Here is a 15,421-nt window from a genome sequence, read left to right as displayed (position 1 = left end):
TCTGATTTAACAGATGGTACCGCAGGAAAGAAACAGTTTGCGGAGGGAAATTGTTATGACACGGGTTTTTTGCTCTCTCGTATGACAATTTATTCTGGTAATTCTTTCAGTTTAGAAGACGTATTTTAACTTATTGTCAGAAACCAACAAATACCAAATATGCCCCGAGATTTTTGCCTCTTAAAATGGGATTTTATATTAATTTTAAAAATGCTTCTTTTGTTGTTCCGCTCACATGTAAATCGTTTTAACGCTACGTGTTCCAAATATTAGGGAATGTAAAGTTTTTCACTTAACGTTGAAAGCGGCGTGGTGTAGCTAGTTTCTTTTCCTGTGCTCTAAACCGAGGAAAGGTTTCGGAAGCTGCTTCCCTATTCAAAGGAAGCTTTTGGATATTTACAAAGTTGTATTAAGGTAGTTTTCTAATTAAAATCATAATAGGGAAAGGGGAATTTGAGGAGCTTAGTGTGTCATTGGTGAGAGAACTGGACTGAAGGCCAGTACGGTGCTCTTGGTAGACAGTCTGCTCATTTGGCAATGCCTATAAGTGTTGTCAGTCTAATGACTCGTCTTTTAACACTTCTAAGCCATACTTACCTTTGCACAATGACTTAGATTTAATGTAGTACTCGGACATGAATATTCATATAAGCTTAAATGTCTGCATGTTAAGCCTCGTCAGAATTTAGGTGTATTTAAAAACAGTTACAGATTCAGAAGATGCCATTCCTTTGTATATTCTTGAGCCCGTTAATTGGCGTTATGCAGTGCTGGATTCCGCTCCTCTGCAACTCTTCAACTTTTCTCCCAGTGAAACTCCCACACCTTCACCCACCAAGGCAGCGCTCCCAGAGGAACAATTGATCCGTGGGCTTCTGAAAGCCAGTCTGTGTGATTCGGCTTTGGTCTGTGAATGAATAAACTGCTGTCCTGTCAGTTCCATTTTTATGAGTATGCAGTAATGGGGGAAAATTGAATTATTGAGTTGATGCTTTTTGCCTGCTGCAAAAGACCACAGGAGAATGCAGCAAGAAAGAACAGCCTATGTTGACAGCATAGTGAGAAATAAGGAAGAAAATTCTTGTGTGTGACGACCTGCCATTTTTCTGATATGATTAGATTTGATCAGAAATAATATGTTTAAAAATATATTAAAAATATGAGAAATTGTCAAAGTCAGAATGGTAAAATGTTCCTTATGTTCTTGGAGTAATAAGTTGTTTAATTACTTGGGTTGTATTTTACTGTTAAGATGTTTTAATACTATTTATTTTAGTTCTAGAGCTCATACATATTAATAGAATTATTTCAGCATCCTAACCAGATAAGGATTCTTTGATAGTCAAAGCATATGCTAATAGAGAATATAAGGATATCCGTAAAATTTATACTGTGAATTATAATTTCTGTAGAATCTCAGTTGCTTCTTTCTTGTTTGAGCCCAACCAGTGGAGATGAGAAAATTATTATAGTAACAGTGGGGTTAAGTTGCTTGAGAATGTAGAGTTAACACCTGCTCAGTGTTTTCACAGCTATGTTTCCCTTTAAGCAGAAAAAAAAATTAAGTAATCAATCGTCTTTCTTAGTGCATGTCTTTCTTTCTGTGAAAACTTTTTTTTCTCCGCAGTTTGCTTAATCTAAAGAAATATCTTCCACGGGTTTGTTTGTTTTAACCAAGTGTATCATCTCACATTGTAGGAAATATACATACTTCTTCTGGATTTGGGGGAATAACAGAGCTATGGAGATAAATGTAAAAATGTTTTTTTTGTTTTTTTAGTTGAATTTCATTTAAAAACTACACCCCCACTTGGTTCTTACCCTTTCCGACCCCTCAAATCCCCAGAGACTCAAACCCTGATAATAATGACATAAATTGTTTTTCATAGGGACGTGATGATTATTTAAGGCTGGTAGCAGAAGGCAGTAGTCTAGGATTGTCAACACTAATGATCAGCTGTTAGTTCACAAGGTCTTTACGCACTTGTTTTTGTTGATGAGCTACTGTGACTTACTTCTTCACCCTTTAGTGAGTTGCTGTTGTTTCCTAAGTTACTGTAACGAAAATATTAAATTATGCGTACTTTTGAAACATTTGGGAGGTGACAACCTTACAGAAGCGGGCAGTTACTAGTGACAAGCATGATCGAGTGTCAGATTAGTACAAGATTGTTACATGATTGCCAATGGCTTAGCTCAGGAGATACTGATACTTTTGTTTAGCAGAGTAATTTAGTTAAACGTGGGATGGCTTCCTTGTTCATTGCAGCAGGTATTTGTGTCCCTGGTGTGTGAACTGTTGCCATCAGAGGCAGAAGGTGCATTTTGGGATTGGCAAAGAATTGCACATGTTTTGAAGCTCATGGGGAGGACCTTCAGGTGCTCAAAACAGACATTGCTCTCTTAATATCATCAGGGGTATTTTATGCTGGGGCCAGATGCTTGTGTGGCTCACCCTGCTATTCTGGCATCTGCTCCAACAAGTTTTACTGAAGATTAGATATAGACACAAAGAAGGTAGCTCCTGGATGTCTTGTGATGTGTCAAACAGTTTAAGACAGGAAGTTATTCGATCTGCAGGTTGAAATCTTTCAGATGGAGCGGAGGCCCCTGTCACATAAAAACCTTATCTGTGGCTGCAGCAGCACAACTAGGGAGTTTCTCCTGTATGTAAAGCTACTGCTTGTACCTCTCAACTATGTGTTGGGGCAAGTGATGACTCCTGCTTTCTTACATTACTCTGGCAAAACAGGATTGAAGACATATTTTTTTTGGTTTTTTTTGGTTTTTTTTTTTTTTTGTTATTCTGCTACCTTTTAATAGGGTAAAATGAGAGAGAGAAGTAGGGGGGAAATCATAAACCTGTGTCAGTCTTCTGTCTTCCACAGATATTATACTGAGAACTAATTTGAGGTTTGGCTCTCTAACTCTTAAATGTCATGAGGACCATTCAGCTCCACTTTGTTACTCCTCAGGAATACACTTATGATCTTTATTATTTAATGGTTGAGAAATAATGAAAAAGAGAGGGGTGTTAGACGTGGGAGCAAAGGGAAGAGAGGACAGCTACCCACAGGCTGGATGTGTGTTATAATGGAGTTCTCAGCAGAGCATGAACACAGAGCAAAAACACTGACTGTCACAAAACAAAGGATTGGACTTTCTCTGGGGCCAATGTGTTTTGTCTTGGCCATATAGCCCAGGGATGGTAACACGAGTAGAAAAAAATGGGATTGTGTGAATTTCTTCATGAGTAGCTTGAGAATATGAAAGGTGTATCAGTCTCCTCTTTATTTTCTTTTGGCTGCAGCTGGTTGTTTTCAGGCTTAGAATGATAAGTCTAAATCGATTTATGTATTTCTGGTGAGCTTTTATTCCATATGATTTGGGCCCTATTCACTACACTCCTCCACCCCAGGGTTAATACTTTCTGAGTAATAGTTAATCAACATTGGAAGCCTGACTGATTTGAAAAAGAAGAGTTAAAATTTGTGAAGGAACAAGATTTTCCCAGGACAGCTATGGGCATTGTAAAGCTTGAAGGGACCTTGAGAGTCTTGAAGTGACTTGCTATGTAATAGGAACTGGATGACCCAAGTAAATTCCTATTTGAATGAAATTTACCACTTAGAAAAAAAGTAATCCTTAATTTAATATTTTGGAATAAATCCCTCTCAACACTTGTGTATGCATCCAAATGTATTGTGTGCTTTCCAGTTATTGATTAGCCCAAGTTTTTGCTACAAATAACTTATAATATAATAACTTAGAATAACTTAGAATAACTAATATATTAATAATAATATAATAAATGCTATTTTTTTTGGCTACTGTTGTTTTTATTCAACTTCCAGCTGTCAGGTCTGGCTATATGCCTGTTCAAAGAGCTACTTATTGTCCAATTTTTTATCAGGAAAGTCTGTATCAATCGATAAAAGCATCTTGATAAGACTGTGTCAGTCAAATCTTTTGCTCTTTATGTATTTTCAGTCCTGTTTTGTTTTTGTGTCTGGTCAGTCAGACTGTTTTCTGTCTCTTGGAAGCTATACACTTATTGCCTCCTGGATGCAAATGCTTTCCCTAATGTACAGTAACTTTGCACACAAATTAAATGGGCAAGAAAAGATCAAGGCCCTAATAGGAAGGAGAGAATGCAAAGAAATCTCTGATGGTGAAGTAAATACAAGTTATCTTAGACTTTGTTGGTAAAAAAAAAAAAAGTGGTCAACAGTGAAAGATGAATGAAAGAAATTTTGAAAACTAAGTGAAGCTGTAGCAGATCTTGGCAAAAGCAAGACCATTTTTGTGGAAGATGGGATCTTTGTTAGGCTGTGAATGAGCCTCAGTTGTGCGAGGTCCACTGCAGTAGTTTACACGTTATTCAGTCATCAATGACCAAAGACTGTGTCAGCCTGCGACATACACTCTTTGCATCCCCATGAAGAACAGTTGACATATTTGCAATCACGGATGTAAGGTGTTTCTTACTGACCATGTAAAACAAAGATGTGGCAGTTCTGTATCAAACTTGAGATGACTCTGGAAGTATTGCCCCCTGGAAGTGTAGGCACTTTGGTCAGTTGATATAGTTTGTACGCACTTTTGTTCTGGAAGGTATTCTGACAACCATCAGGACAGATTACTGAAACTACCCTGTCTGTCTTCAGAGGGTGATCTCACCCACCTGTGCACCAAAGTTGGAGGAAAAATATGAAACGTGAACACATAGCATGGCTGCTTAATAGATATGCTTTTTCTTTCCAGCCATGATGTATGCAATTTTCATTCATTTCACTGTGAACTTGACTTGTGGAAACAGAAAAGAATTGTCTGTCTCCTGTGTTCCTTCATATAAAATGCTGTTGGGACATAGATGCGAGACAAATTTCAGAGGTAAAACATAGTTCACCTGAAATACTTTTGTAGATAAATACTACGCAGAAATTTTTACATGAACTTTATATATGATATGCATACAAAGACTTTGATACTATTGTCAGAACTGTGTTTTTCCCCAGAGCATAACACAACCAGAGTCCATGAAGATACTTCCTAAAATAACTGTTAATACATTATTAGGTATTCCTTAATCTAACTGTAGCTATATAAAACCTTAGCAATAAATCATATTTCATAAATAATACAGAGCATACTAAAAATGTTAGTATTTATAGTCACTGCAGTGCAATTGGATTCACTTCTGAGTCTTCTTTATACTTCCTTTCTGATTGTAAATTATTAATACTGTCCTATTTCAGAAATTGATATTTGTATACTGTTGATGTAAACCAAATCTATTCAGTCATCTGAATCTTTGACAGTTGAATTCCAAGTGGTTTTATGCAATTTGTTGCACAAAATAACCAGGGCATCCATGTTGTTGATAAAAGGATATTCCAAGGTGATCGATCAATTAATATTACATTTTTTGTAGCTTCTGAAAAGAGAAACTGTAACAGCTGTTAAATCCCCTTTAGAGAAGGAAACAAATATTATCCAGGACTACAAGAAGCAATAGCAATAAAAAATGATGCAATGGGAAACAAATTTTTTTTTTCTTCTGGCTTTAATTCTCTATTGGGATCTTATTGTTTGTGTCCGTGGGTTTTCAGTAATTTTCTCTGGGACTGGAGTCACTTTAAACACTAACTACAATGAAATATTATAGCCATAGGAGTAATGCTAATTTATTAGTAGTGAATCTCACTTCTACATGAAACCTCAATCCCCTTGTTGTACTTTCTGCTTGAATAGTTTTCAAAGAACAGCACTAATTTTATGTGTGGACTTAAACTACTGATAGAATTCCCACTCATACCTTCTGTTGCCATTACTATATCACCATGGCAAAAATAAATTGTATCTTTCATTGCATGCAGTTTCCATATGCCAGGAAAGATGATAGTAGCACGAATTAGCTGGTCCATGTGGAACACTTGACTGTGAAACTCTTTCCATATGCAAACTGCCATACCTCTTTTTTCTTTTTTCTCATATATATATCTATGTATTTTCACTGAGGTCTGCCTCACATGAAATCTTACATACCTGAGTTTGTGCTTCACTGAGAAAGTTTTACCTGAAACGATGAGACTTAGACACCTCTGAAACAGGAACAGTTAAATAGCTAAGTGTAAGAAATTGTAAGGAAAGTTTTGAGGTGGCATGAATTGAAGTGGCAGTAACATCAGTAACATCAGTAAAATGATATTACTAGCTGCACAACATACATAGCATGATAAGAGAAGATAAGTTCATTAATGCTGGTGAAATACTCTGATAATGGAGTGATCACCTTGGAGAGGCTCATGAGGAAATTGATACTTCTGGCATCCTAGCAGAGTTTACCTGGAGTATCCTAAGGCTACAGACTGAACAAGTCTGATCAGACTAGACACAAAGTACCTTATCTGTTCACTCAGTGAGTGGTGCTCTCTGAGTGTTGGTGGAAGCAGTCTTGGTGAAGAAAGTGAAGTGCTCTGTGAACAAATAGCTGAAAAGTGTGTAAAGCAGTTCATCTCTCCTTTTGAGGAAGATTGTTTAGACACTTGGTGACCTGTGGTTCTTAACTGTGTTGAAAATAGCAGCCACAGTGTACGAGGTGTTGGTACCTAACAAAGTCCTCATCAAACTGCAGCCAGCCTTCTGAACTAGGGGAGAAAAGCTTCTTGTACTGATAATGTGACCGTGAAAGAAAAGATCCATGTAAGTCTGCATAATCATAAGTGAGAGCAAGTAAATACAGACAGCAGCAAGGCAATCAGAATTAAGATACAAATGGTCCTGCTTTTGGTGTGATAGGTGTCCTTATACTCCATGAAAGAAATAGCATCAAAATCATGTTATGTGTCTGCTGGAACTCCAGTACGTTTGTACACCAGCACGAGCAGAGGTCTGCAAAGTGGTTAAACCTGGTGATGGAGGCAGTGGTTGTTGTTGCCCAGGTGGAGGAAGAGCATGGCTGGGTGGAGTTTGCAATGTTTGGAAGGAGAGCGATGCAGTAGTGAAATGTAACCAGACATAGGTAGGGAGATTTATCTAGTTCCAACCCCCTGCCTTGGGCTCATCTCCCACTAGACCAGGTTGCCCAATGCCCCATCCAACCAAGCCTTGAACATTGCCAGCAAATGGAGCACCCACAACTTCTGTGGGCAATTTGTGTCTGATTATTTACTGTGACAGTGAACAGCAAATTGTCTCACTGCAGTTCTGTCACAAATGTTGCAGGAAATATTGCAGGAAGTGTTGCAGGAAGTTTTGAGCCAGGCTCAGATTATACCTAGTTACAAAACTTGACCTTACTGAAGGTTAAAAGGAAGGTATTGCAAATATAGTAATATTGAGAAACACCCAGAAAATATGCCCTCACCTTCCCATATGTATTTCCCCCAAATTCCTTTACCTTCTGCTTTCCCCAGATTTCAGGGGCCTGTGAGTTAGATGTGGTAAAACTGTAGCACAGGCAGAATGCAAACTTGTTACTGCTCTTCCCAGTGTGCCCTCAGTCACTTCTAGCTACACACCCAAAGGTAGAGGCTTTGTAAGATTTTGTGGCAACGAGCAGTAAAAAATGAATTTTCCTAATTAATTGCTATGTCACCTTCTTTGGGGATCATAAGAGACCAGTGTTTGGAACCCATGGATCTTTCTTCAGCTGAAATAAAGGAAATCTTGAAGAAATATGAAAGTTGTCATTGATAGGGAGGAAATTGTTCCATCTCCATGATCTCTGAATTCCTGTACTTGCTAATTGCATCCTGTTTTCTACTTCCCCTTTGCAGTTATTTTAATTACAAATCACTACGGCAAAAGTACCTGTCTCTGTTGCTGTCTGAGTGAATTCAAAAGCAAGAACAAGAAAAAAAATATTTTATTTATTCCACTTTTTTGAAATAGTCAGTCATGTAGATCAGTTTTATGGTTTTAGTTTTCCAAATGTATACCTCTATGTAAACCACTAGATATTTAGATAATAAGAGAATTTGATTTTAATAACTTCCTATGAAAAGCACAACTCCATTTTCCAAAGCTATGAAAATACTTTCTGGGTGTAATAATTCACATTTGCCAAAATGAGCCGGTTTTATACCTGTGTGAGGGCACAAGCAGTCACCATGTGCTTTAATACCTATGAGTTAGGTCACCTCATGTTAAATGAATGTTGAAACACTGACACAGATTGTCCAGAGAAGCTGAGGATGCCCCATCCCTTGGAAGTGTCCAAGGCTAGGCTGGATGGGACTTCGAGCAATCTGGTCTAGTGAAAGGTGTCCCTGCCTGTGGCAGGAGGGTTGGAACTAGATAAACTTTGAGGTCCCTTCCAACCTGAATCATTCTATGACAATTATTAGAAGGATTTTAAGGAGTAGTCTGAAAAAAGTGGGTATAAATGAATATAAATTGTGCCAATCTACAGAAATGCAGACTGATATGGTGTGAGGCAGTGAAGCTGGTGTAAGCAGCTTGTAGTGTTCTAGATGTTTGTGCCTGACATTTTATACCATGGTGCTTAAACAGTGGCACCATGCAAATTTCAGGGCATCAAGCATTCAGTTTCCATGCCAGGATTATATTACTCAAGTTTGTTTGGAGTTCTGGACTGTTGCAATTTTAAACCACTAGTGTTTTGTCATGTGTCTTTGTGTAGGAAGATTCCCATTTAATACAAATTGAATTGTGATAAATTAATGATTGTGACCAACTCTGAGCTGTAGGATATCTGAATCCTGCAAATGTGTTTATGCTTAAGATACAAGTAGCGGGCTAACTTGAATGACAATTTTATTACATCTAGTCTGTTCTTGGTGCATTGTTAATCATACCTCCTCACAGGTTAAGAAAGGTAAAATGATAGTGTTTTCTCTAAAGAAAACAAGCTTATCATCCATTTTGATTGTGGATTAGAAATGCAACATTATTCCTGAAGGACTTCAGGATACAACCTTCTAACATGCTTTCTCCAAACACACATCTATGGCTTTGTGCAAATACAGTCAGGAGGAGCACAGGCAAGTCTTCTTCATTGTAAATCATCACAGCTAAAACAAGATTACTGTCATTGTTCTTTAGCATGTGACATTTAGAAAAGGTTTCTGTTCTTTGAAACAGTAATTTTTGTGTTACTTATTTTGATACTGTTTCAATTAGGCTCTTGATGTTGAAGAGAACATGCTTGTATTGATGCATGGAATATATGTATCACTTTGCATGAAGAAAGTTTGGCTCTGTGCAAATGAGCATTTGCATTTATAGACTATAATAATGATTTAACAGACTTCTAAGAGTGCATGGCTTCTAATTATGAAGAACAACACTGGATCCCAGGTGACCATTTGGGTCAAAATTTTTCTTTGCCTATCCCAAATCCTACTGGCCTCTGGATACTTTGTCTTTCTTGAATCTGTAGTTATGGGTACACTTTTAGTATTGCTAATTGGTTACACTAATTTTTTTTTCTTTTTTTTAAAGCATGCTGATGCAAAAAAGTGGTTTATGTGAGACCATTAGGGGAGTGTTTCAAGAATGGTTGTACTTTGGAAGCCTAGTTTCATAAAATGACTTGGGAATGGTTGGTTAAAGGTGAGCTACAAGAATAACATTTAATTTCAACCTTCAATTAAGGTATTAACTAATAGAGTTTGAGACAAAAGATTACAGAATCTATGGCTTAGTCTCTTTCAGAGTACTACTTCATTGAACTTCATGCCTAAACTTGTAATTTTTTTCCTTCTTGCATGCTATCTATATTTAGAAGTTTTAGTTCTGATCTCTCCTATCAACAGATATTTTTACTATGAATTTATGATCTAAACCAAATAGAACTGTACAGAGCAACAGTATTTCCTTAGTAAAACAAGGAAGCTTAACCCTTCCCTTAAAAATCTACTTCATCAGGCTCTAGAGTCTAGGACAGGAACAGACTTTGACTAATTTTATTTTAGCATGTGGAAGATGCTGGACAATTTTCCCTTGAACAGCTCTACAAATCAACAAGTAGTGAAAAATAGGTTCTTCCCATGTGTTAGGGAAGGGTCAGATACTGTACTGCTAACAGCTTCGAGCCATGTGTGGAGAATATTCCTACTTTCTGTTTGTCAATAGAGAAGTAACCATTGCATGCTTATATTTATTATAATTAAGTCCATATATATTTTTTGTCTTCTACCTTCTGGCTGATTGGTGGAACTAAGCTGCCATGAGCTGGATACTTATGCTACAAAAAATATGAATTTGTAGTTTCTTCTTAATCAGCTTTAAAAGCACATAAGGCTTTTTCTGGTGCAGCACTACTGATTTTATGTTGGTTTTTTTTCACATGTGAGTGGTATTTGAATGTTGTTCACCCCAATGGACAGAGTGGTGGCAAAACATTTTGCTGTTGGTGATATGATCAGAAGAGAGAGCTCATTCTGTGATATAAACCCTTGAGTATTTTAACTGTAGTATAGACAGGAACAAATGCCTCAGTTTTGTTCTCTGCAATGTCCAACCTGATGCAGTGAGAAAAATAATTTGCACAAGTTTTTTATACAGTACTATTTTGTTTAACTCTCTTGTTTCAAAAATTTCAAGTAGCTCTACTGTGTTTGCCAGTAAAACAGAGAGATTACAGGAGTAGAGCAAACCCCCCTTCATTCTCCTCCAATTAATTTGATTCCTTCTAAAATCCTGTTTATGTTTGAAAAGGAATGACCTTGAAATATTGTAGTTCACAGTTCAAATCTTTTGGTAAATATTGGCTTATATACAGGGTGACCTGAATAGAAATAATGAGTAGACAGTAGAATCTTTTGTTGTTGAATTTCTCATTATTTTTTTAAGGTGTTCATTTTTCATGTCCCTCTATTTGTTGTATGAAAGATAAATTTAGTGTTGTGGAATCAATAATATTTCCCATTCCATGGTCATAGCCCTTATTTAATGCTATTGGCACAGTCATTTTTATAGATGCTCTGCATAAGGTATCAGCATGGGCCAGATTTTTGTCTGTGACTCAGAAAATGTTGTAATTATATTGGTGCAGGCAGCTCCATCTCTTATGAGGCTATAGTCATGGTAGTGAGTTTTCTGCATGAATGGAGAATTTGTAAGCCTGCACCAACATTAAAAAAATAACCTCTGACATGTGTTGAAGTTTTACTTCAATTATGTGATAGTGTTTGGTTTCTGTCAGAGGGCTCTGTTGTTCCCCAGCACCCCCATTATGTGCCTGCATTTGCAGTGAAAGGAAGGTAATTTGTGCCCTCTTAGGTTCTGTTGGGATAGTGGTGATTTTGGTAAGAATGTTCACTGTCAGTCTCACTCCTCTTATTCCCTGAATCGCTTCACAAGTGCCATGGTTTAATATTGCTGGAAAAAGTTCCTGATGCAGACAGTCTGAAATTACGTGAAAGCTGCTTGTAATAGCTGCACTTTAATACCAGAAACAGAATGGAGGAAACTATTTATGCACAAATACAGACAGCTTGAATCATCAGCTGGTGGTGGAAAAACTCATGTGTGCATCCAGCCAGGCAGAAAAAATACTGACTTCCACTCTAGCTCAACAAAGCCATAGGAGTTTTTGAAACTCATAGGCATGGGCTTAATTACTACAGTGTATCAATTTTACCTAAGCTGAGAGAAAGGAAGCAGTATGATTTTACATTAATGAGATGTACAAAGCTGAACTAACCACAGTGTCCAGTTAGGCTCAGGTGAGGCACAGGTGTCTGGATGGACTGTTTCCCGTGTGCTGCCTGTGCTTTTTGGGATGATGCAGCTCTCAGGTTATATGTGGACATCACAGCTAAGAAGGGTAATAAGATAAGCCCCTTTTGGCTAAAAAAAGATCAGTGCTAAGCTTAAGCATGACGCACATGTAGGCTTTCCTTTGGACTTCCACCTGGAATAGCAAGAGGACATAAAAACTCTTCCTCCTCAGCTAATGAGACCTAGGGGATTCCCATATTGGTCACCTCCCGTTTTAATCTGCTGAGAACAGACTCCTAAGGCAGGCAGGTTTCTGACCTTTATTCAGTGATCTGTCAAAAGGTTTGGTAGGTAATATGTGATGTCTTTGCTCAATCCTGATTTCAATCCTTATACTGTAATACTAAAAATCAGACTACTAGACAGTGGAATGAATGTCCAGTGTTATTTTAGTAGCACTTGAGCCAGCAGCACTGTTATTATTGATACAATTGCATATAAAGTTGACTCTAATAATAAAAAAATAAGATCTTACTTAACCTTTTTGATGGTTTTCATATTAATAATGACTTGCAAGAAAAAGAACATAAAGAAACAACTAGATATATTCTTCTTAGGAAAAAGAATAGTAAAAAAATTAAAACTAATTCTAAATTTTAATTAGGGAAAGATTAACTGTATAATTAGCTTTATTACAAAGGCATTACTAGGTCCCATTTTCTTCTTCAGTATTGAAGTTGAAATGTCTCATGTGAGCATTTATAAACCTTAAAACTCTGCAGATGGAGACTTGAATACAGGCACCACATGTTTCATTTCTGTCTTATTGATCTTAAGGTATTATCAACACTCACAAATAGACAACTGCAAATCCATCTTAAAATTGAACTACTTGCCATTTTCATGATATTCTCTCATGAGGCTTGCTATCTGAGATCTGTCTTTTTAATTACCATTTGCTGTCATTCAGCACTTCTTGCGCTTTAATATTATAATGCAAATACCTCTGAATCCATCCAGGTTTATTTCAGTCCCTTTTCTGTTTCCATGCTGTTTTCAGTCCCAAGTAGTTTTTACGGAATGTTCTCAAACAACTTGATTGGTAAAGGTTCAGAGAACAATAGTAACAGATCATAGTTTTAAGATTCTCTGGAAAACCAAATAATTAGATTGTTTCTCTTTTGATTTTTTTAGTGGAATTACAGCTTCGTAAGATAGAATCTAAGGCTTCAACAAAACTTAATTGTCATGGCATAAATTATCTTCAAAATAAGAAAACTCTAGTATTGGTAGCATATGTAGCATTCCTAGTGATGAAAGCAAAACATAATGACTTAAGAGTATATGTGGTGCTTGTGGCTCCTGTCTTATGCCTGTATGTGTAATTGGCCAGCAAATAAAAGAAATATCACAATAAAAGGTTCATATAATTGGCTACTCTGTTTCAATGCTAAGATCAAAGCAGTGTGATGCCTGTGCTGATATTTTTTGCTGTTCTAAATCTTGGGTCTTAGCTCTTCCTAAATAGAATTAAATTCAGTCATTGCTAGACATGATTTTCTGCAGTGCTAAATTCTTACTAATTTTTAAAAGTTCAAAAATACTTGGGCCTTTACTGGAGCCAGTGTGTGGTGATGAAGGTCAAAATCAGACAGAAAGTTGCATGCCAGGGCACAGTGTACACAAGGCCTAATCTCTCCAGGCTCCATCATTTAATTCTGCATAGCTAAATCTGAATTTTGCTCCTGAATTTTCCAATGACGAAATGTCTATCTTTCTATCATGGATGACCTGAACTACTTGACATATTTCTTTTCTTAAATTCAGCCCTCACAAATACTGTGCCTTGATTTTTCAGGGTAAGTTTGAGAATGGCATCTTTTGTTTTCATGTTTTGTAAGAGACAGTATGGGTAACACAATTCAACCCTGTAACTTCTTTTTTGTGTGAGTACACGTTATAGGAAAACTAAAAACAAAGAGTCATTGTTAGGTGTTTGGCTGGCCACAAAACTAGATGTTAGAAGCATGCTAAGAAACTGAGCATTTTTTCTGATGAGATGTTTTACAGTGATTTCTTAGGGATTGATATTATCTGCTTTTAAATTTCTCTTGTTCTGGTGTTAAATTTCCTGAGTATCTAAATGTAAATCTTATGCCTCCTACTTTTGAAAATGCTGTAGTTTTTACTCAATTATTTCCTTGTCAGTGTGATTCATATATTTTCTACAGTATCTCTCATTTGACAAAGTAAACCTGTGTGCTGTTTCATTACTGCGATGGTGAATTTTAATTTGCTTTATATTTTAATTTCTTCTTGAGGGTGACTTTATGACCTCAATTTTATGAGTCAAGAAGCTCCTGCTGTAAAATCAGTATGCTTTTTCTATTTGAATGAAGGAAATTTCTATGTACAGGATAAGCACTGAACTGATTTTACAGGCTTTTGTTAGGAAGTTTGATAGGATTTTTTGATCCAGCTCTGACCTTGTCATACCACATTTCCTTAGAATTTCTGTAGTCTGTGTTTTGGTGAATGGTCTGATGTTAATATCTTGAGTCATTCTTTGCACGTGTCCTTTCAAGTGCTTAGGATAAAGACTGTTTCAGACATAAATTTAGTGTGGTTTTTGCAACCTAAAGTGTTCTGTTCATCTCTGTGCCTCTTCCTCTGTTTATAATGGAGTGGGTATAATTTTGGCAGCAAGAGTTCATGTTACTTGTTGCTCATTAAGTTGAAATGTCCATCCAGAGAAGATATGAATCCAAACTGTTATTCTAGTGGAGCTTGTTTTGAAGTTATTTGTTCCAGACTGGGGCTGCTTTGACACCAGTGCTACATTAAATAAAGAGTGAAATGCTTTGGAAATACTTTTTAGTATATTTACTAAATTACTAAATTTATATTTATTAGGTGTGTCCATACAGTTTCAGACTGTTTCATGTCCTATTTATTCTATCCTGTCTTGAGTATGTCTGTGACTTTGTCTCTCTCTCTCTCTCTCTAACATGTTATTTTCATGTGGATTCATTTATTTTCTTAACTTTTTTCTTTATTTCACAAAGTCAAAAAAAATAGCTTTGACCTAGATTGCTTGCAAATTCTTTAGGTTCCATTGAACATACTACTTGGAAATTGTAGTTCAATTTGAAGGGAAAGGTTTAATCTTTTTTTTAAAATTGCATTATAGCTGTCAGATGAAGTATTGTCAAGTATTGCATGAAGTATTTTCTCTTCCACATGCAATTGAAAATTGGTAATTTACAGTCAGACTTTTGTGAGCAATTTTTTACAGAATTTAAAATTCCTCTCTTATAATAGAGGGCCACTGTGCAGTTTTCATGGAGGGAATAGTTTCTTCTGCTGTTGCTAGATTGGTCTTGAGATCTCGTTTCTAATTACCAAAAAGAAGCACAGCAGCATCCTTTCATATCAGGAAGAAAGCTAGGGAAAAATGTAGCATTGAGATAAGGCAAAAAGAAAAACACAGAGAAGTTCTTCAGCAGCATCTTGGAGACAGTCTCATCAGTTGCAGTTTTTCATTTTAGATTTAATTTTCCCTTGTAAACTGCTTAGGGAAAAAGAAAAAAAGATAAGACTATTTTTTGCAGAAAGAATGATCTCTTCTAACCTTTACCTACATTTAGCCGCTGCAAAATACAATAGTTAGGTCATAGACATATAGCAGCAAATAAAAATGTAATAGTTTAAAGATAAGCCTAATCACAGA

At 36.5% G+C, this 15,421-nt stretch overlaps 1 protein-coding gene across 17 annotated transcripts in view; it reads left to right on the top strand.

The window, feature by feature from the left end:
• The window catches only part of OXR1 (oxidation resistance 1), a 258,539-nt gene that overhangs the window by 1,584 nt on the left and 241,534 nt on the right, over positions 1 to 15,421 (top strand). The window lies entirely within an intron of this gene.

The sequence above is a fragment of the Cyanistes caeruleus genome, chromosome 1 (assembly GCF_971803275.1).
Source record: "Cyanistes caeruleus chromosome 1, bCyaCae1.hap1.1, whole genome shotgun sequence".
Taxonomy (NCBI): Eukaryota; Metazoa; Chordata; class Aves; order Passeriformes; family Paridae; genus Cyanistes; species Cyanistes caeruleus.
Note: the sequence above shows the minus strand (reverse complement) of the source record. Positions and strands in the feature narration are given on the sequence as shown.